Here is a 22,969-nt window from a genome sequence, read left to right as displayed (position 1 = left end):
GTCCCTGACAGTGCCCAGTGCCAGATGCTTCAGAGGATGGTTGTTCATGCCCATAATGGTCAGTTTTGCAATATGATGATCACATGGGAAATTTCCTTGTAAGCAGGTAGTGCTCAGCTTGTGTCATGAAGCATGAGCACGGACGTGCCTCATTGATGTTTAACCTTAACTAGGGTAAATGCCGATGATGGTATTCACAGATGTATCGAACCTTTTTCAAATGTGTTGGGGCAATGAGTTCCACAGGCCAACAACACATGGTATAAAAACATAGTTCTTTTGACCAATTGTAAATGTGTTTTTACATTTCTTGTGTCATGAACTGGCTAATCTTCTCAGCAGGCTCTCATACCCTACCCTGGGTATTTCCTGCTTACCACGTGGGCTCAAAATACCACCACCCAACAAACAAACCAGCGTAAAACCCAGCATTTCTTGAGGCATTTTCACTTCCAAAAGGAAATGCAGAGGCGAGAAAGTAAAAATAATGAAGAAAAATGGAATATTGAGCATTTGCTGCTAATTGCTGGCAAATAATAGACTAGAGCTAGCTGAAAGATGGGAATGTTTCTTGTGAACATTTTCAGGGGGGAGAGAGGGGGGAGTCCCTTTGCTTGTCAAAAAATGTCGAAATGTAAGATTTTTTTCACCCAATTTGCAATGTTCAGACCCACGGTTACTCAATCAGCCCTGAACACAGGCCCAGCACCAGGCCTCAGCACTACTTAAGTCCCACTTACGTCTTTAATCAGTGGGTTCTTAAGTGGTGTCTATGTAATGCCCAGTGAGTGTGTGTTACAGGCCCTCCCCTGTCACTGCCCAGAGGCCAGGTGCTGTTGCAGCCCCGTCTTCAGCTCAAGATTGTATCTCTGGAGGTCCCCAGTGCGAGCCTAGTGGGCAGCCATCCCGCCTCGGTTTGATGGCAGGCTCTGCAGTGTATGTGAGGAATTCCTCATGAGAAGGGACGTGCTGTTCCTTCCCACAGGCCTGTGAGGCAGGGAGGTGCTGTTACACTCACTGGACAGGGGAAACAGGACACAGGGAGCCTGTGGTAGAGCAGGGAATTGAAGCTGGATCTCCTGAGCCCCAGACTAGCGCGCCAGCCATTAGACCATCCTTCCTCTGCAGGCCTGGCTGCATTTCCCCGGGATAATGAAGGCCATTGAGGCTTGTGGACAATGACCCACCAGACAGTGTGGGGAGGGGACTATATTCACCTGAAATTGGTTAATCTGGGCTGTCGTGCTAGGATAAGTGTTACGCCAAGCTGTCTGATGGGATGTGTTGTGGGATGAGGACCACAGCGAATACATGCCGCTGGGCGCACGGAGACACAGGGGCTGGGACTCCGGGCTGGAAACTCTACCCAGACAGCTCGTTTGGAACTCGGGATGTGGGATGAATGGGAATGATCACCCTGAGGAGAGAGGCAGCCGGATCACAGCGGGGATCGGGGAGCGAGGCTGTGATCAGGAAGGGAAACCTGGCTGCGCTTTGTCGGATCAGGCTTTCTCTAGTGGCAGGGGAGGGAGCAGGCTATCGTGATAAGTTTAGGGTTTTCAAACCCAGCAGGCAGAGGCCAGGCCAGTTGATGGGTTTTGAGGAGATCGGCAGGGCCCTTGAAATAGAGCCAAGCTCAGCAACCGGGATCCCCTCGTGTTTACAGGAAGCGTAGAGGGGTAAAGGGCTGTAGAACAAGGCGTGTGCCCAGGAAGGGCCCGGTCCTGACAGGCAGATTCGTTCTTTGATAGGAATGAGTGCCCAGCGATACAACAGTCCCTGAGAAGAGGGGGGATTTATACCAACACAGCCAGGCATCATTATTGATGGACTCCGAACTAAGCAACAACATGAGTGCACAAGTGATTTACAGCCGCTGCAATGTGTTAAAGGCACCAACGTCCTCCCACGCTGTTCAGAGCTGCAGTGGGTGCGGGTGGGAGAAAGGGGCTGGGCTCCCTATTTTATTCTGTCCTGTCATTCCAATGGGGAAAGGAGCGTCCATCCCTCAGGCACAGCAGGACCTTGTGTCTCTTGGCCCAGCACCGCTGTGCCTGGTGACCTGGCAGTGTCAGCATGGGATCTCCACACCATGCAGCTGCCTGCTGGCAGTGAGAGTGGGCAGCTGCAGTGCCCCCCAGTGTGGGAGTGTGGCGAGCGAATGGCCTGGGGAAGGAGGTGTGACAGGCTACAGGACCAGGTGAATGGCCGTGATGGTGAGTGCTGAGTGGATGTGTTGAGAAGAGAATGGAAGGGTTTTGTGATAATATGAGGAAGGTACCAATGTATATAACAGCACCAAACGCATTGCCCACCTGGGTCAGACCAGGTGTCCACCTAGGCCAGGGTCCTGTCCCTGAGCAGCCAGCACTGGGTGCTTCTTAGAACAGGGTGAACAGTTATGCACTAACCTGCCCATAGGAGAAGTTTCCTCCTAACCCCAAGCAGCTAGTGCCCTGAAGCATGTGGGTTTCAATTCCATGCAGATTTTTATCCTATTTAATGTAACTTTGTAACTGTAGCAATTCCGTATATTCATATGAATGTCTAACCCTTGTGGAATCCCACTAAGTGCTTTGCTTTAGCAGGCAGGTATTATTAATCACAACACTTTGCACTTAGACAGCACTTTACCTGTGCAAAGCACTGAGCCAGCTCTAACTCATTAACCCTGCCAGTGCATTATGAGAAAGGTAATCGCTGTTCTCACCACTGCATGGATAGGGCAGTGACTTAGCCTGGGTCACCCAGAAAGTCAGGAAGAGGACCCAGATCCCCTGGCAGGTGCATTAGCCATCAGATCGCCCTTCCCCGCAAGTGAGCAAAGTCACCTGACCAATCCTAAACCCCAGAAGTGGGGGAGTCTGGGTCATTTCCTCTGTCCCTTGAGCTGGGTCACCCCACTCCATGGGGTTCTGGCTTCCTTGCCAGTACAGCTGGTCAGAATCATACTTTATTGTTCACATCTGGGAAAATGACCTGGTTTGGGTTGTTTTTGTTGAAATTTTTTGTGTATTTTTTTTTAAACAAGAAAACCCCAGAATGGAACATTTTGCAGGGATAGAAAGTTTTTCAGTTTTCAGCTGGAAACCTTAGGTCAATGAAAATGGAAATTTTCTTGCAAGAATTTCTGTTTCGTCAAAAAGCCAATCTTTTTGGTTGGAAAAAAGTTGTGAAGAAACATTTTTCCAGCAGCTCCATTGTGCAGCAGTCCAAGGTGGAAGGGGTTGACTAGGGAATACTAATAATTAGTACTAATATACCTCTTATATAGCCCGTTTCATCTGTGGCCAGCGAAGCGACTCACAAGGGAGGTCAGTACCATTGGCCCTGTTTTGCCCAAAGGCCCGTCAGTTGATGATTTCCAAGTCTCCCGCTTGCCTCCTGCCCCAGAATACATTGGTGTTAACCCCTTCACTGCTGAAAACCAAGCCTGTTCATCCCAAACCCACCCAGGGCAGGGTGAGTAAACCCTGCAGGTCTGGGTGAAATTCATTCCTGTGCAGAGGAGCAGAGTGAGTTCGATGCGCCCTTAGCAAGTCCCAGGGTCCCTAAGGTGCTGCCCAGCCCCGGCAGGTCTGATGGTGGGGGAGGGAACCCGGCTCACGTTGCTCCTGCTACCACTAAGTTCCCATTGCAAGGCAACCGCAGCTGGGCAGGACACACCATTCTCATGCTGCAGGTGGAGGAGGCAGGGAGCTCAAGCGAGGGATTTGTGCGGGGCAAGGGCACCAGGAGGAGAAAGAACAGGGACAAAGGGAGAAAGTGTGAGGGGGATGCCAGTCCCGGGCCTTGCTAACAGCTCCTGTGCCCAGAGAGACTCTAGGTGGCCCTTTCTGGCGGTCCATGGGGCAGGACAGTCCCTGCATGAGCTTGGTGCACCCCCCAGCACTGAAACAGTCCAGCCTTGCGGCTGGCTCATTGCTCCTGGGAGAGCAGAACAAGCCTGGCCTGGCCTTGCCATGGTCTTGTCAAAGCACCATTGGCAGGAGGTCACAGGGCATCTCTCACTCAGATCCGGGGGACACGCTCCCTTCCCCGCCAGGTTCATCTGAGCTGAAACTGCCCATTACGTTCCCCGCCGAAGCCCACGGCTTGCAGACAGAAGGCTGTTTATTGCCAGATAAATAATGCTGCCGCTCGCTGAGGCGGCTCAGGCAGCGCAGTGACATGGGATTGCGAGTCAGGATAATCACAGGTGTATATCATCTCTCCGGGGGATATTATATCAAAGGTGCAGTCTCCTGTATGAAGACAGCAGCCTGAATTGGACTCCGATATCAAGTACTCGCTGAGCATGGCGTGTCTACGCCCTTTCCCTTCTATCTGCGGCACTTAGCCGCCCTGGGTGGATTGCGATTTGCCCTTATCTATCTGGAATGCTAATGCACCACAAGAGATTTGCAGTGGTGCAAGTAGAATTCATTTCTTACTGGTACGCTGCACCAGCTAAAAGGGGGGGCATGTGATCTCCCCATGTGCCCCCCCATGTGACTCCTCCCTGCCCCGCCCTGTTACCTGGTGGGGGGACCCTCTGTCCTCCTCCCACTGCGCCAGAGACTTCTACTGCAGCAGCGAAGGGAGCGAAAGGAGCAGAACATGGGGCCACCCGCCAGCAACTCCTCCAGCGAGGCTGTACCACCCTCAGCCCTGCCCGCAGTCCTGTCCTCCGGCGGGGCTGCTGTACAGACCCCAGACAGGACTCAGGAGATGCAGCTGCGTGGAAGGGCTGGGGCGGTACAGCCGCACCGGAGGAGCTGCTGGCGTGGGGTCTCCCAGTGGCTCCACGTTCTGCTCCTCCTGTGTCTTTCCAGTTCGGTGTCCCGGCTATAAATACCTTACTGGTCCGGCGTACAGGACCGTGCCGCCATCCTTGCACCACTGGATATTTGTATTGCCCCAATGTCACTCCTGTGGCTGGCAAACGTGATACACAAACTCCCCGACCTGTGTCGTTCCTAGGACCCAGCACATACATGTGCCAAAGAAAAGGTGCTCAGTGGAGAGAAAAGCTGTAGGTTTAACACTCTATATTTTGAATCTGTGCAGCCTTCACTGCATTCACCCCGCCTGCCCTCGGGGTTATTCATGATGGAAGGAGAGAGGGACGCAGGAGGCTTCATTTGGGTCCAAAAAGCTTCAGCTAGTGCATTGTGGGGGCGGGCACATGTGAGCAGCTTGCACTATTACCCATGATGAAGCACAGAGGCGGGCAAACATTTTGGCCTGAGGGCTGCATTGGGTTTCAGAAATTGTATGGAGGGCCGGTTAGAGGAGGGGGGCGTGGGCCGGCGCGCACCCCCTATCCACCATCTCCCCCTGCTTCTCGCCCCCTGACATCCCCCCCCTGACATTCAACCCACCCTGTTCCCTGATGGCCCCCCAGGACCCCTGCCCCATCCACCCTCCCCCACTCCCTGTCCCCTAACTGCCCCTGGAACCCCTGCCCCTGATTTCCCCCACCGCCCCATCCAACCCTTCCCTCCTTCCTGACTGCCCCCCCCCGGGACCCCTGCCCCCATTCAACCCCCTTCTTCTCCCCATGTGACCGCTCCGACCCCTATCCACACCTCCATCCCCTGACCACCACCCCAAACTCCCCTGCCCTCTAGCCAACCCCCCCCCCCCCCCCCCGCTCCCTGCCCCCTTACCGCGCTGCCTGGAGCACTGGTGGCTGGTGGCGTTGCAGCTACGCCGTGCAGCACAGAGACCGGGTCAGGTCGGGCTCTGCAGCTGCGCTGCCCCAGGAGCTCACAGCCCCACTGCCCAGAGCATTGCGCCGGAGCGAGCGAGCTGAGGCTGCGAGCGAGGGGGAACAGCGTGGGAGGGGCTGGGGGCTAGCCTCCTGGGCCAGGAGCTCGGGGGCCTGGCAGGAAGGTCCTGCGGGCTGTAGTTTGCCCACCTCTGAGGTAGCAGTTCTGTGGCTAAACAGAGGAGCTGCCAGTCAGCACCTTCCAGTCAGCTGTGAGTGCGCTGCAAACGAGAACAAAGGTGAGTCTCACACTTTTTACCTGTGGCAGCGAAGGAAGGAAAGGTTTTTTTTGTTTTTTTGTTTTTTTTAAAGAATTTGCACCAGCTCTAGAATGGGGGGGACTCAGGTTCTTGAAGCAAACTCAAGCTGTTGGAAGTTTGAGTTTGCTCTGCCTCTGGCAAAGGGTGAGTTGCATGATTTTTATTTTGATGCCTAGTCATCCTAGAAGCTGAGCAAGACTCTCCTTCAAACAGGCCCCTGTGTCTGCACGTGTAGGTTCCCACTGAGCGTGGTGGCGGATCAGCACCTGCTGCTTCTTACATTTCCCTTTAGAAACACTGGGGAGAGCTGAGGGAAATGCACGTACGGCTTAGAAGCTTAACAAGATCCCAGCTTTCGCCCACCCCTTGTTCTGAAAGCGCAGTACACCCAGTGGGCAAGCTCAACAGCAAGCCCATAGGGGACGTACCACAGCGATAACTAAACCCATTCTACAGCTGGGAAGCTAAGGCCTGGCACGGTTCAGCGCAGGATTCTGGCTTGCTTGATGGAAGGGTTGTTGAGTAACCCAGAATCCCTCTAAGGCATCCTAGGGGGCACTTGCTGGAGGAAGGATAGTCCCGTGAATGGGGCCTTATTCTAAGACTTGGGAGACTGACGTTCAACTCCCTGCTTCTCCACTGATGTCTGCTAGGACCATGGGCACGTCCCTTAGCCTCGCTGGGCTTCAGTTCTCTCTCTGAAATGGGGCTAATACACACCAGAGGTTGCGAGGTACCGAAGACAGAGCAATTGCACTGCTCCACCCCTCCTAGCTTTTTTTAAAAGCATCAGTTGCTGTGGGTTTAAGTTTGCTTGGAAAGGGTCTGTATTGCAAGGCCTCCTACCTCTGGACTGGTGGAGTGTTACCCCGTGGAGAGCTGTAGTCTATGCCTGATTGCTTCAACGGAAAGGCAGCTGTGTCCTTTCTGTCTGTGTCGTGTGTGTCTAATATACTGATATATGCTGCATTTCATCCCTTTTAAATACAAATCAATAACCCGCTACATTTCAAAAGAGAGGAGCGTGCAGGCCAGGAGATTCACACTATTAATATCTCTGTCCCAAATGGCCCCTCTGTCTGGGCCTAAGGGATCGCTGACACCAGAGGTGAAACTAGCGATCTTCCTTTTGGGAATTCTCACAAATCCAATTCTCTCCAAAAGTGGGTAAGAGGCAAATGGGCAACGTGGCCAGTTTCCAGCATAAGAAGCAGTTAAGGATGTTTCAGGGTTTTGCACAAGTTCTAGTGCCACCAAGTTCACCTGGGAAAACATGAAGTTTAATTCCTTCATTTTTGTCAAAACCAGCAAAGGGGCTGGGCTGGGTTTCTTGGGGTTCGGCTGGGGGGAGGGGAAGGCGGGGTTGGAGCATCATTCTCTCCCATAGTAGCCGTGGATGTGCTTGACTCTAATCCGACTTCTTTGTTTTTGTTTCACCTGTTGTGAGACCTTGGGCAAGTCGCTTCATCTCTCTGAGTCTTCCTTTCCCTTCCCACTCTTTGCCTTTCCTAGTTCGATTGTAAGCTTGTCTCATGGTGTGTCTCTACAGCACCTAGCTAGCCAATGCCTCTGGTGCTACAGTCCTACTGAAAACACTGTTCTTCTAAATGATCTGCTCTAGTTCAATAAGGAATTATTTGGGGGAAATTCTGTGACCTGTGCTATATGGGAAGTCAGACTAGATTGATCACAAAAGTCCCTTCTGGCCTTAAATCTTGTGAATCTAATAAATAATACGAATAATGAAATGACGATACAACTATTTGTATACTGCAGCGACTGGTTATAATACCTGAGTGAGTGAAATAAATGTTTGCTGAATAGAATCACAGAATCGTAGGAATGGAAGGGACCTCGCAATGACATCTAAATATTATCTAGACCATCCCTGACAGGTGTTTGTCCAACCTGCTCTTAAAAATCTCCAATGATGGAGATTCCACAACTTCCCTAGGCAATTTGTTCCAATGCTTAACCACCCTGACAGTTAGGAAGTTTTTCTTAATGTCCAACTGTACAGGAGTTTGCCGGGGCTTGACCCGCTCCGGGGCGGCGGGGAGCCACACCAACTCACTACCCGCTGGGGCTTGAGTGCTTTGTCTGGCTGCAGGGTCTCGCCCGGCAGCCCGTGCAGTCCTGAAAGATACAGGAAGCCCGACCCTGGCTCAGGACGGACACCAACATTATGTCAGGGCTCAGACCCTTAGTCAGGGTTGAGCAACAGTAAACAAAGTATTTAGCCCAGGCCCTAGGTCAGGGCGGGGCAACAAACGTTGAGGCAGAGCTCAGGCCCTCAGGCAGGGCTGAGCAGTGACCGTAGGCCCAAGCCTCCAAAGGCCTGGGAGAGGGGGAGACGGCCACCCACGGGTTGGGTGGCAGCGGGGACGCAGGCCCTCCCACTCCACTGCGCCCAGCCCGGGGCCCTAGCTGCGGCAGAAGACCCGCTGCTGTGTCAGTGGGGATCCTGGCCGCAACACACTGACATGGGCTCTGGCAGTGCTGCAGCCAGACTGGGGTTGGCTACCCCCGGGCTACTTCCACACTCCCCCTCGGCTCGTATCTGGGTGCTGGCGTCGGCCTCAGGGGGATCCTGGACCATGGGTTCGTCCGGCCAGGGATCGTTTGGCAAGTCCGGGAGCTCCTCCAGATAGGAGGCGCAGGGCAGGCCTGGCAGCTCCACGGGGTAGCAGGCGCGGGGCAGGCCCGGCGGCTCCTGGCGGTCACTCTGGGCCACGGAGGTTTCCCAGCCCCGAGCTAGGCTGGAGACGTCTGGTCTCTCCGGCTGCTGGGGCCTGACTGAGTTCTGAGGGCCCGGCTTTATACTTCCGGGTCGCCGCCTGACCCTCTGAGGGGCGGGCTCAGAACTCCCTAGCTCCGCCCACTCCGGCCTCTGGATGGGCTCCTCCCCTTCCAGGGCGGCGGGGAGCCACACCGACTCACTACACCAACCTAAACTGCCCTTGCTGCAATTTAAGCCCATTGCTTCTTGTCCTATCCTCAGAGGTTAAGAAGAACAATTCTTCTCCCTCCTCCTTATAACAACTGTTTACGTACTTGAAAACTGTTATCATGTCCCCTCTCAATCTTCTCTTTTCCAGACTAAACAAACCCAGTTTTTTCAATCTTCCCTCATAGGTCATGTTTTCTAGACTTTTCATCATTTTTGTTGCTCGTCTCTGGACTTTCTCCAATTTGTCCACATCTTTCCTGAAATGTGCTGCCCAGAACTGGACACAATACTCCAGGTGAGGCCTAATCAGCACAGAGTAGAGCGGAAGAATCACTTCTTGTGTCTTGCTTACAACACTCCTGCTAATACATCCCAGAATGATGTTTGCTTTCTTTGCAACAGCATTACACTGTTGACTCATATTTAGCTTGTGATCCGCTATGACCCCCAGATCCCTTTCTGCAGTACTCCTTCCTAGGCAGTCATTTCCCATTTTGTATGTGTGCAACTGATTTGTCCTTATTGAATTTCATTGTATTTACTTCAGACCATTTCTCCAGTTTGTCCAGATCATTTTGAATTTTAATCCTATTCTCCAAAGCACTTGCAACCCCTCCCAGGTTGATATCATCTGCAAACTTTATAAGTGTACTCTCAATGCCATTATCTAAATCATTGATGAAGATATTGAACAGAACCCGACCCAGAACTGATCCCTGTGGGACCCCACTCTTTATGCCCTTTCAACACAACTGTGAACCACTGATAACTACTCTTTGGGAGTGGTTTTCCAACCAGTTTTGCACCCATCTTATGGTACCTCCATCTAAGTTGCATTTCCCTAGAATAAGATGAGTCGAGCTCTGATTGCAAAATTCGAATCCACATCTGGATCCAAACTGTCCCAAAGTTTGGTGAAGGAGAGGAAGCATATTGAGAGAGAGGGTTGTGGTTTTGTGCATGTGTTTGCCTCTGGGTCCTGTACCTGCACGATTCACTGCACAACTTAGGTGCCTGTATTTGAAAATTTGCCTCCTATGAGGACAACTCCCTCCACCTAGGGGAACCATCCCAGTATCAGCGAGTCTCAGAGTTAGATAGGGAGGGTATGTGCCCAGCTGGCAGACAGCTTTTGAATGACAAAGCAATCAGATTGGCCGGTTAGCCGTCATTGCTGCTATGACAATCTGGATTCCAACGTTCAAGGGACGGAAATTTGGAAAGAAAATCCGGCTGAGAGAGGAGAACTTGGAATGAACTGGCTGCACACAGAAGGTGGCAGAAAAACTGACATCTGCTCCTCCGGATTGAAAGTTGGTCTGAAAAACGTCTCCTTTCCAAGTGCCTGCATGAGTCCTGTCTCCCTTTGGGCAGCTCTCTCACTGTACTACACGTCTTCTGAACACTTTTTTCTTTCTATCTATCTATCTATCTAGCCCCATACACCCCATCTATCTATCTATCTTATTTACTTAGCCTGTTTACTATGCTCATCAACATGCTACCTATAGAAATGTTCACCCCAGGAAATGTTCAAAAATCCTGTAAATAGGTGCTGAGGTGTCAGTGTGCAAAACACAGATTACCACATGGTCCCCATAGACCTGGGGGTGAATGTGCCAGACACTGATTGAAGCTCTTAATAATAATAATAATAATAATAATACCTTTTAAGTTTATTTGTGTATTTTGTACACCATCCTGAGCAGGTGTTGGGGATGTTATTGGGGCACTCATTATTTTTTAATTAAAATAACACATCCTCACTGTACATTGAAAAGATAGTCATATATCCAGGACATTTCAATTATAAACCGATTTTGAATGTGTACAATTATTTATGATCGACCAGGTCAATTTGTACAGGCTCCAACATTTCACCTATTAAAAAGCCAGTCCATAAATCCAAATTACATTTTAAATGCTCACTCTGGGCCAAACTCTCCTTTCTGATTCATGCACAAGAGATCCTTTCCAGGCAAAGGGAACCCAGTTTACGCACCTATGGGGAAAACGTTACCACTTTTCTGGAAGCTTGTGCTGGGAAAATATATGTTTTAATTATCTTGCAATTTTTAGTAATCATTTTCTTATGTTTTTAAACTAACTAACTAACATTACATAAATGCCCTTATTCTTGGAATGCATTTGATATCTGTAGGAATTCACCATATAGATTGCATGAATAATTTTCAATCTATTGGCTATTCCCAAACTGTTCACTTCAACCCTTGGCTGTGTATTGAGTTGTGTGATTGACCACTTAAATCATATGGTATTATTCCTGCTTCCTGACTGGATGATTGCCTTCTTTTAACAAGAGAAACTAATGAAGAGTGACCAGCAAATAAGGAAGAATACACTTTCTGATGGAATAGTTCGATGAATAAATCAAGTTGTCCAGGCTAAAATTTGTGAAACTTTCAGGCTTTGGATACATTTTCACGATTTTGTGGCTGCCAGCTGAATAACCGCAAACAGCAAATAACACAACCGCACTAATCACAGCAAACTGAATGGAAATATTGTGAATCAAATGGTAACACAGGGAGCACTGTTAGAGACTAAACTCCCACATATACCTGCAGTGAGTGAAGCGGGAATGGAAATCCAGGTCCACGTTTCCCAGTTTGGGCCCATAGCGAATGGAGACAAACGTTGTAGCTGGATTTTTAAAGATAAATTCATGACCATTTGACATTTGTACATGTGCAGCTAAAGGAGTGATAAGGAAAATCAAACCTTATGCTTCAGGGCACAAGGTGATCATTTCAGGGGTCAGGAAGGACCCTTTCCCCACTATGCACACTATTGCACCATTGGCCATGTGGATTACGGGCGGGATTTTCTTTTCACATTCCCCTGAAGCATCGGGGTTTTAACAACTGTCAGAAGCTGGGCTAAGTACTCTGACCCCATGACCTGAGACCAGATCACAGATTCTTGGATCACCCCTAGTGTCAAAATAACATAGAGCAGAACGCAGCTCATTGTAATATGAAATGTTTAGCCCTCCCTAACAGTGACATGCAAACACAATGGATGTGTGCCCCACATGCCTTCTGTGTTACTGGCGGGATCCCTGCAGTTTGTGAGGGAGAGGCACTGGCAGCGTTCAGTAAATTGTCCCACTCCCTTAGCCCTCTGAATAGCTGAGACATTGACACAAACAAAAGAAATCCCATCAGGAACTCTTCCCCCACCACCGAAAGAGGGGTAGGGTTTTTATTCTCTGTTATTTATTTATTTACTTGCATACATTTCAAGCCTTAGCCGAAGTACAAAGTGCTTTTTGTGAAATGGCGCTGAATGCAAGAGAAAAGGAGATGAAGAAGCCGGAGGAGGAGGAGGAGGAGGAAGAGCCGGGGAAGGATGCCTCAATACAAAAAAGCTTAGCCTGATAAAATATTTAGGACGGGCTTGCGCATCAGAATATTAATACTCTGCATTACTTGTGCTTGCACTCTGTTGATCTTCATTCTCCAGTGACCTTGTTTACAGTATCTGAATTTGCAGTCTGCATTTTAATAAGGCCCTGAGAGAAGGTCTGAGACACAGCGTCTCACTGAACCAACTTCAAAACCCTCCTCCGACTGGTTAAAATTCTGGAGGATGGGCGAAGGCTCAGGGGTGCCTGGTGCCTCTCTGCTGGAGAGCAGCGTGGGCCCCCTCTGGGGAGGACCAGCCACTAGATGGCACTCTGGCCAGCATCTTCCGAGGCACCAAGTGGATGGATGTGGGGCCGGACAGGCGCCCTTCAGACCCTGGGGATTTTAGGGGCTTCTGGTTTTTATTTGATTCCGTTTTGCCCAGAGACTCGGGGAGAGATTGGCAGCCTGGGAGCGGAATAATCAATCCCAGAATAACTATCGATCGGTGCTTTGCCCCCTCATCATCACAAGGTGACTTAAAGAAAATCCAATTGCTGCTCCCCACCCGCTGCGTGGGGCGATGCAGAGCTAAGCAGCTGTAAGTGATCCTGCGCTGAAGGCCCTGGCACAGGAGGGGGCCAGAGGCAATGGAACGGCAGCCGTGTCTCAAGCAGCAGCTGGGAGAATGAAGCATGTTCCCCAACCTGACCTGCCTAATGGGCTGTGAATCAGTCTCAGCAGGCCGAGTCCTGGCGCTGTCAGCTGGGGTCCGGGACCATGGTGCTGTTGGCATGTTTAGCACAGTCATTGGCTGCTTATCCAGAGACGCTAGCTGGGTAGGAAGCCTGCAGGATGGCAAACGGAGCCCGGGAGCTTTGTCTGAAAAACTGGGGCTTCTAGCACCATTCACCAGAAGTACTGTCTTGCTGGCCTGCAGCCAGGAGAGACCAAATGCTTCTTGCTCCTGTGTGATTCCATCCAGCACAGGGCCAAACCAGCTCAGACATGCCCGATCCAAGCGGGCTTAGGTGGGGTGTATGAACCTTTCGTTTACTGTACCATGCAGCTTCACCCTGCTGAGCACTTCCCCTGTGAGCAGACCCAGCTGCCATGTTGTTCTCAGAGCTGCTGCAGTCTGTTATACAGGAGATAGCCACACTGCGCTCTTTCAAGGAGGCTTTCATTTTGTTCTGGAATGTATGGGCATGCTAAGGATGGGTGGTTCAGTGGGTAGGGCACGATCCTGAGACCTGGGGGTCAAGTCCTTGCTCTGCCACAGACTTTCCGTGTGCCATTGGGCAAGTCACTTAGCCTCTCAGTGCCTCGGTTCTCCATCTGTACAATGGGGAGAATAGCAGAGCTTTGCCTCGCAGGGCTGGTGTGAGGATAAGTACAGTAAAGGTTGTGAGGTGCTCATGTACTATGGGAGCCAGGTAAGGGAATGGAAAATCAACAAGAGATTTTGACATTTTGTGGGACACTGATAAAACATCTGGGATCAGCTCTCTAGCAAATAGACGCTGAGAATGCCCTGTTTGGAGTATGCAGAGAGCTCCTACCTCTGGGAGACTGAGAGTTTGGGGGGGGAGGGTGATAGACAGGAGAGAAAACCATTTTTAAAAATGCTGATAAAATACAATTCTAACTCCTAAAATTCAACGTACCCAGGTTTGTGGTGGCTCCTCCGTCACTGACCAGCTTTACATCAAGGGGATGGGGCTCTAGGAATGACTGGGGGGCAGGTCACAGCCCGTGCTATGCAGGGGGTCAGACTGGATGGTCACAGTGGTCCCTTCTGGCCTTGGAATCTCAGGCGCTATGACCATCATTTGACTTTACAGATCCCCCCGTGTGATGATATTTCTGTGCCCGGCTGGAGCCCCCATCACCAGCAGGTCTCTCGGCATCATACAGCTGGGGAGTGAGCAGCGGCTGCGCACAGCCAGCCAGGAGAAGAGTTGGCCTTATGCCCACACCGGTGTGGACACTGCTTCCTCCCTCTCTTAGTATCCCTCCCCCCCCCCCTCCCCGCGAAGGCCTCCGTGTGTTCAAAGCCCTGTGCAGATAATCCCTCACAACACCCCGGGATGGGAGGGAATTGGGAGGATCCCTATTTTACCGATGGGGAAATGCGGCGAGTCACCCAAGGCAGAACTGAGGCCAGCCCGATTCCTGCCACTGTTCTGGTTCCACCAGGCCACGCCGCCATGCCGCCATGCCTTCTGGGACAGCGCTAGACTAGCCCAGCCGCACAGGGTGACGCCTTGTTCTCCGCACACAGCCTGCATTTTGACTCAAGCTCAGCTCCATTGTTAGGAGTGACTCGGCCCTTCTCATTTCATTCCGTCTCCAGCTGACTGGAAGGAGCCCACCTCTGCCTCTTCCCTTGGATCCCCAGCAAAGGGGCAATGCACGGAGGTGAAGTGACTTGCCCAAGGTCACAAATCAGTGGCAGAGCCAGGAATTGAAGCAGGGCTCCGAGTCCCAGCCACTGGGCAACACTGCCTCTCTGTCTCATGACAGGGGCTAGTGGCTGGCTTCACTGATGATTGTTACCTTTGCTTACTTCAAAGGGAAATGGGGCAGAGTCATTAGTTAATGTCTCCGAAGTGCCTTGAGATCCTTGGGTGAAAGGTGCTCTGAAAGGGCAAATGATCATTAATTCTAACACCAATTCCCAGGAACATGCACAGGACACCAGCATTATCCTGGGGGCGTCCAAGGACAGCACTCCGATTGCTCTCCATACACTGCTTGTATTTTGACTCAAGGTCAGTGACGAGGCCTTTCCCACTTCATCCCATCTTCAGCTGACTGAAGAGAAGCCCCTGCAGGAGATTTTTGAGACGCACCTCTCGCCTCCGCAGACACAGAGTCCTTGTGTCCTTCTCTGTAAGGCTATAGACAGAAAAGTGTCTCTTGTATCAACTATCTCTTGGCTCTGCCTAGATGGCACCCCTGGGCCTTCTCAGCTCGCTCCCTCTTGGGTGCTAAACAAACAGCTGCTCCTAGCACCGCAACCTCGTGGACAGATTCTAGTTGTCTGAGTCTCCCATCAACAGAATCTCTATTGCATCAGCCATGTCTTGCCTGTTCTGATTCCAGAGCTGGGCAAAAGCTGCAAAGTGTTTTCTGCACATTTGTTTGAGATTATTGGAACAATCTCACTTTGATGGCGTTCACGTCCCTTTTGTATTTGCCCTCTGCTCACATGCCAGCCAACGGCTCGCAGGCAGGACTGCTCACCGGCACCACAGCTGCTGGAGAACGTTCAAGGAAAGTACATCTTGAATTTGTAAATTCAACTCTGTAATATTATTGTAGGCACCAGATGGCACTATTGCAGACAGTCCCGTTCTGTTTAACTGAACATGTAGGCAGCTAGCCCTTGGAGAAACACTTACTGTTAGTTGCGGTACAGTTCTTTTTAGAAACTGTTCCATACAGGCTATACCTATGCGAGAAAAAAACTTCAAATGGTGTCAAACCATTACACAGCATTCATGCTAGACATTTAAACCTATGAGTTATGCTTATCCAACCAAGAAACGGAACTATACCATTTGATCTTTGTATCCAGTCAAAACTAACCAGCAAAGCTCGAATTTCAGTGAACAAATATTCACAATGAGCTGTTTGTGGGTGATCTGCAGGGCACTTGTTATTCACAGGATAATACTGACTACCAGGAGAGGTGGACAAAGAGTCAGGAAAGCTTGGCTCTGTTCCCATCCCTGCCACTGACCTGCTGAGTGACCTTGGGCAAGTCACTTCCCCTCTCTGAACCTCTGGTTCCCCTCCCACCCTGTGTCTGTGTTCTCACTGTAAGCTCTTGCAGGCAGGGGCTGTCTCTGCACAGCATTCAGCACCACGAGGCCCCAGTCTCAGCGGGTACAAGGCTGATAGTAATAGAATCCATCTGGGAATAATGTTAGCTGTTTTGATGATAACAGAAAAGGGGAAATTGCTGGATGTACAATTTGCATGGCTGTAATCTGCAAATCACAGTAAAGGCTCCACTTACTCTAAGACCAACACCCAGCATTCAAAAATTAGGAATTAGGCTCCAAAGATCATGAGATTGGCTTAAAAATCATGAGATTTTTACAACACAGAATCAATGCTGTGTTCTTTTCCTTTGCCTCCTGGGTTTCTGAGCTGGTAGGTCTCATTCGCTTCACATTTCCAAGCTTTTCTCCATAACCAGGAGGGATAGGGAGTGACTTCTTTTAAATAGAAGCTGAGAGTCTGCTGCGATCACAAGATACCAGCAGCTCTATGAAAAGCAGCAAATATTGCAAGACTCGTGCTATAATCACGAGAGTTGGCAACAGCGATGCTGCATGCCCACAATAGCTTTAATCTAGCATGGGTAGCAATAGTGGTGGCACAGACTCCAGCACAGACCAGCAACCAGAGTACGTCCCGAGGGTCCCTGTGGGCTTGTCCTGGGGCAGCCAACCCATGCTCCAGTCCATGCCGCCATGTCTTCACTGCTATTGTTACCCACACGGGCTGGGTTAAAGCTAGTGTGGGGACACCTACCTGTGCTGCAATCCTGGGGACACCTACCTGTGCTGCAATCCAACCTGCACACACAGGCGCTGACTTCTGCTTTCCCCGGGAGTGCTCCACCCCTACTGCGCCCCGAGGCCCTGCCTCTACTCCGCCCCTTCCCCCAAGGCCCCACACTCGCTCCGCCTCTTCCCACCCCACTCCACCCCTTCCCCCAAGACCCCGCCCTCGCTCCGCCTCTTCCCACCCCACTCCGGCCATTCCCCCAAGACCCCGCCCTCGCTCTGCCTCTTCGCACCCCCACTCCGCTCTGTCCCCCAAGACCCCGCTCTCGCTCCGCCTCTTCCCACCCCCACTCCACCCCTTCCCCCAAGGCCCCGCCCTCGCTCCGCCTCTTCCCACCCCACTCCAGCCATTCCCCCAAGACCCCGCCCTCACTCCGCCTCTTCCCACCCCACTCCGGCCATTCCCCCAAGACCCCGCCCTCGCTCCACCTCTTCCCCCTCCCACTCCGGCCATTCCCCCAAGGCCCCACACTCGCTCCGCCTCTTCCCACCCCACTCCGGCCATTCCCCCAAGACCCCGCCCTTGCTCCGCCTCTTCCCACCCCACTCCGGCCATTCCCCCAAGGCCACGCCCTCGCTCCGCCTCTTCCCACCCCCACTCCGGCCATTCCCCCAAGGCCCCACCCTTGCTCCGCCTCTTCCCCCAAAGCCTCGCCCGTGCTCTGCCGCTTCCTGCCCCCACTCCGGCCATTCCCCCAAGACCCCGCCCTCGCTCCGCCCCTTCCCCCAAAGCCCCGCCCTCGCTCCAACTCTTCCAACCCCCATGCCGGCCATTCCCCCAAGGCCCTGTCCCCACTCCACCCCCACCCCGAGACACCTGTCCACCACTCGCTGCTCTCCACCCTCCCCCAAACCCCTCCCCAAGCTGCCAATCAGCTGTTTGGTGGCATCACCAAATACCTGTGGCTGGTGGGTGCTGAGCACCCACAATTGTTTTCCACGGGTGCTCAGCCCCGGAGCACCCATGGAGTGGGTGGCCTATGCCTGCACTTTGGCCGTTGACACACCCTATGTCTGGGAGAGCGAGTGCAGGTGTCGTGGATTTCCTTGCTATGGCAGGGGAGTACGAAAAGGCAATGCTAGTACGAACCTGGCTAAGGAGCTGTCTCTCGGATCCAGTCCTGGTACAAACCACCTGGGCTCTGGCAGGCATTTCCTGAGCCAGCACTGCGGGATTTCAGAGAGGGGGAGAACGGAGGTGGGGGGGAAAGAGACAGGGGCGAGGGGGGCAGTGGGGTGGAGGGAGGCCATTCGGACACACGGGGGCTGCCCTGAGGAGCTGGAGAAGTGAGATGGACACCCCCAAATAAAAGTCTGCCGAGAAATGGTGCCAGCCTGGCAGTAATGGAGCCGCATTGCCCATAAATCCCAGGCCGGCGAGCTGCAGGTACGGTGCCAGCCAGAGGCAAACGAGCTGTCTGGGCCCCGCTGCAGACAGCAGCCAATGCTGCTGAGCTCCCACCATGGCGGGAGGGGGGTTAGTGCTGCGGGGCAGCCAGCAGGGCTCGAACACAGGGGTGAAATGAGCTCCCAGAGCACAGACTACGAAGGCAAATCCGGGAGCTGGGCCAGCTGCTGCTCTCAGAGCAAACTCAGCCTGGGCCCAGGAGAAGCAACAGTGTTGGACTGGCACCACCAGGGGGCACTGTGATTGTATCAAACGGGCTGGGAGCTGGGAGTGCAGCCGCAGCGGAGGGCTGAGTGCAGGATGTGTGCTGGAGGTTTCAAGTAGCCCTTGATTTAAAGCACAGAGTTTCCCAGAACCTGCCATGTCAAAACAACCAGAGGCACGTGGAGGGGGTGGGAAGAGACTGATATTGAGAGTACGCGCAAGAGCAACAGGTGCTGCTGGAACTCCCCAGCTACCTCCGCACAGGGCTTAACAAGCAGGTGCTTGGGGCGGCCAAGGGAGAGGGGCGGCACCTGCGGCAATTCGGGGGCGGCAGGTCCCTCACTCCCTCTAGGAGCGAAGGACCTGCCACTGAACTGCCGCCGCCGATCGCGGCTTTCTTTTTTTTTTTTTTTCCAATTGCCGCTGTCGATAGCGATCACGACTTTTTTTTTTTTTGCTTGGGGCAGCAGAAATGCTGGAGTCCGCCCTGCCTCCGCAGCCCATGGCAGCGGCACCAGAGGCCTGCAGTCCCGCTGTGTGAATCCCACGGGCTTGGACCATTGCCCCGCAGGCTGGTTTCAACCCCCGAATGAATGCACTGCTCCGCCCACCTTCTAACCCACACAGGGCGGGTTCCTGGCCTCTCCCCACTGCTCAGCAAAGATTGAATGGGCAGTAAAGCGACATGGTCTCCTGTCACTGAGATTTCCTTCCCGAACAAAAACTACAGCACCTTTCTGAGCACACCCCAGCCACTGGGACTAACGCTGAGCTGCGAAGTCCGGCTGCAATGCCTCACCCTTGCTGTGTGCACAGTCGTGGTTCCCAGCCATTAATGAAGATTAGCCAGCATCTGCCGCTCAGGTGCTGCAAAGGATTCTTGCAGCAAACACGCCCCAGGCCCTATGGAGCACGTATAGAGACAAGGCCTCCTGTACTGGTTACTTTCTGGGGCTGAGCTCACGGGCACTTACTACCAGGGGCCAGCCTACCGCAAGGAACAGCCCTGTGGGAGCCAGTGTTTCATCCTTGGAGTTCATGCCTTACATTGCCTGTCCCAATAACTGCATCTGCTGGCGCTCTCACACCTGTGCCCCATACTAACACCAGTGCAGCCGGGCACCTGCCAATCTTCTAGACACGCAGCCTCGCAGCACCCCAGGGAGGGGGGCAGTGCCACCCCACCCCCGTTTGCTGACGAACAGAAAGGAGAAGTGACCGCTGCGGCCGAGCTAGGACTTCAACCCGTCTCCCTTGTCCTGCGCGCCTGCAGGAGACAATGTGCTCGAGGGCCATTTCAGAGACTCCTGAATGATCTCTTCATACAGCTGTGGGCTGGACTGTGCCAATTCATTTCACACTGGCCCTAAACAGCCATTGGATGGGCACTGCTCTCAGTCACTCCTGAGTTCCAGCCAGCCCCAGGCCCCGCGGGACACCTCGTGCTGGTAGTGTTTGCAGGGTGCCACGTTGGAGAACAGTTCCTGCTGCAGGACAGTCAGCCACTGGTACAGCAACACCAGCACTGGAGCCAGGGCGTGAAGTGAAGGCAGCTCTCGGGGGTGTCCTTTTCCCTTTCTTTAAAGTTTCACAAATTACTGCACGTGCCTGGGGTATGCCAGGGAGGCCAGGACCCCCCTGACGCACACACAGAGCAGGGGGAGTGATGCGGGAGGGGGTTTGGTGCCAGCTGAGGCTGTCTGTCCATCTTTATCCAAGATAGTACATAGGCGTCTCCAGCAGAAATGCAGACAGCAGCAAACTGTCCCTGAAGAGCTGAGCTGCCCTGGGCTGCTCTCCAGGGGAGACGCTGCCAGCCAGTCCTCTGCCCTGCCCGTCCACACGCCTCTCATGTCCAGCACCCCTCACTCTTCCCAGCACCCAGCCTCCCGCAGGGGGGCAGCCTTTACATACACCCACCTTTTGAAGGTGCCAAGATGCCACGATGCTGGACACATTCGAAAACACCTACGGAGCTAAAGGAAGAGGCTGGCAGGCAGATGGTGCATGTGGCAGCCTTTGCACTGGCTGTTGTCATCATCGAGGGGGGAACCAGCAACAGTGAAGGAGACAGAAGCCGGTGGGAGGGGTACTAGGAGGGGCTCCAAGAATGAGACAAGCAGCCGCGGTTAGTGGGATGTCTCCTGGCTGCACAGTGGAGCAGCTCACTCCTGGGGGGTGGGGGAGGGCAGCGTACACCAGCCAAGTGTCTCTAGGCAGGGGGCCCTCCACTGGTTTATCTTGTCAGGCTAGCGCGCTCCGGAGCTGACCACTGGATGGCCCAGGGCTGTGCAACAGGAGTAGGGCAGAAATCTGAATCCCTGACTGAAAATCAGGAAGCCAGTGGAGTCAGGCCAGTGATGAACTTGGCCTAATGACAGTCCAAGCACCTGAAGCAGGGTAAGACGCAGTGAAATCCTCAGTGTTAGGCCCTTTGGCTGCCATCAGGTCATGGCAAAGAATAACCCCAGGGCCAGCTTCCCCTCTCGCTCACCCCACTGTGAATCAGGTGCAGTGTCAGCGGAGTCCCCCTGGAACAGGCGTCCTGAGCTCAGGAACAGAGGCAAATACAAAGAACCCCCAACACACTGTTTAAAAAACCCAGGTTTTGGGGGGCCTGACTCATGATTTCATTAGCAGGAAATAGAGGCACAGTAACGAACCCCCTGGATGGGACTGGCAGGGAGTGGCCTGGTACAATACACCAGGTGGAGGCCCTGGCTGGATATTACATCACCGAAGCTGTGGGCACCCCGAACACTAAGCTCAGGCCAAGAGCTCAGCACCCACAATTGGGGCCCAATTTATCCTCATGCACCCTCTGTGCTGAGCTGGTGGGAAAACCTGGCCCCAGAGTGAGCTCCGCCCCTACAACAGGAATGTAACAGCGCCCATCCCACACGTCAGGGACCTCGGAGAAACCCCTGGAAAGACAGGGCCAGATCCCCATTCCAGCTCTGCAGTGTCCTGTAGTAAAATGCATGGGGGGGGGTGTCCCATTCCCCACTAGCCCCCCTCTGTGTGCCCCTTCCCCACAGAGCGCTGCTCTCTCTCTCCATGCCAGCAGAGCCCGGGGAGGGGAATGGCTGGTGATTTATTTCGGAACATTTCTTGCCTGTTGAAAGCCTGACCTCAGATATGGAGAGACGACACCAGGAAGATGTACGAGTGTCTCTCAGCTAAAGTGCATCCGAGAAATTGACCGTGAGCTGCCATCAATCTGCTGAGCCTGAGTGACACTGAGCAACAGATGGGGAATTTGGGGACCTGAAGGAATCCTGCGAAGGTCACCTGGGAGCTGACTCAGCCTTCGTTAACTGTTTCAGCCATCAATCACCGAGGCTGCGGGAGAGGCAGGGAGCAGAGGCTTGAGGCAATTTCTTTCCCATCCTCATATATTCCCCTTTACAGCTTCATTTCGGAGACTAGGAAGACACACAAGCACAACTGCCATTTGGTGCATTAAGCAAAGATGATGCCATGTCCCCAGTTACTGAGTAGCAATGAACTCTGCCAATGAGTCCCTCCCTTTGCCCCAGTGATGCCTCCCATCTCTGGGCCCCAAGAGGTGGACAATGGCAAGACAAGCAGAGACCCTGGTGTACAAGAATGCCAAGCCAGGCTTTGCTTCTCAGTGTCTACGGTTATGGTGACAGAGGCCTCAGGATAACCTGGAAAATCCCCAGAAAACAGGGCACTGAAAATTGGGAGACCATTGTCTAGAGATGAGAGCAGGGCCTGGGAAACAGAGCACTGGTATTCCAGGAGCTCGGCTATCCCAGCAGATACCTAACTGCCCAGTGATGGGCACAAGCGAGAGATGGAGGAAGAGAAAGAGAGGGGTGGGGGGATAGATAGATAGATAGATAGATAGATAGATAGATAGATAGATAGATAGATAGATAGATAGATAGATAGATAGGGTGGATGGGGATAGATAGATAGATCGAGCCACTTGTTTACTGTGACATCTTGGGCAAATTTCGCTTTACTCTCTGTCTCAGTTTCCCCTCCTGTAAAGTTCTTTCCATCCAGGTTATTAGGCTTCATCAACTGATGCTGTAAAGCACTCTGAGATGTTCAGGAGACAAGAGCTATAGAAATGAATTATTAATTATTATTATTTTATTATAAAACAATTGTGATGCTCACTGGGGAGCGTGATCTATCCTCATTGTTGTGGTAGCACCTAGAAGCTCCAGTCATGGACCAGGTAATCCATTGTGTTCTGTTCTGTACACCTGGATTATTATTAGGCGAATTACGGTAGCACCGAGGGGCCCCAACCCTGGACCAAGACCTGGACCAAGCTAGGCGCTGTTAGGACACAGAACAAAAAGACAGTTCCTGTCCCAAAGAGCATCCAGGCTGTCCAGTCTGGTGTGTAACTGGAGGTGCAGAGAAGGTTCTAAGGAACAGTTGAGTGTGTATCTAAACAGAACTG

This window comes from Chrysemys picta, chromosome 23, assembly GCF_011386835.1.
Source record: "Chrysemys picta bellii isolate R12L10 chromosome 23, ASM1138683v2, whole genome shotgun sequence".
Taxonomy (NCBI): Eukaryota; Metazoa; Chordata; order Testudines; family Emydidae; genus Chrysemys; species Chrysemys picta.
Note: the sequence above shows the minus strand (reverse complement) of the source record.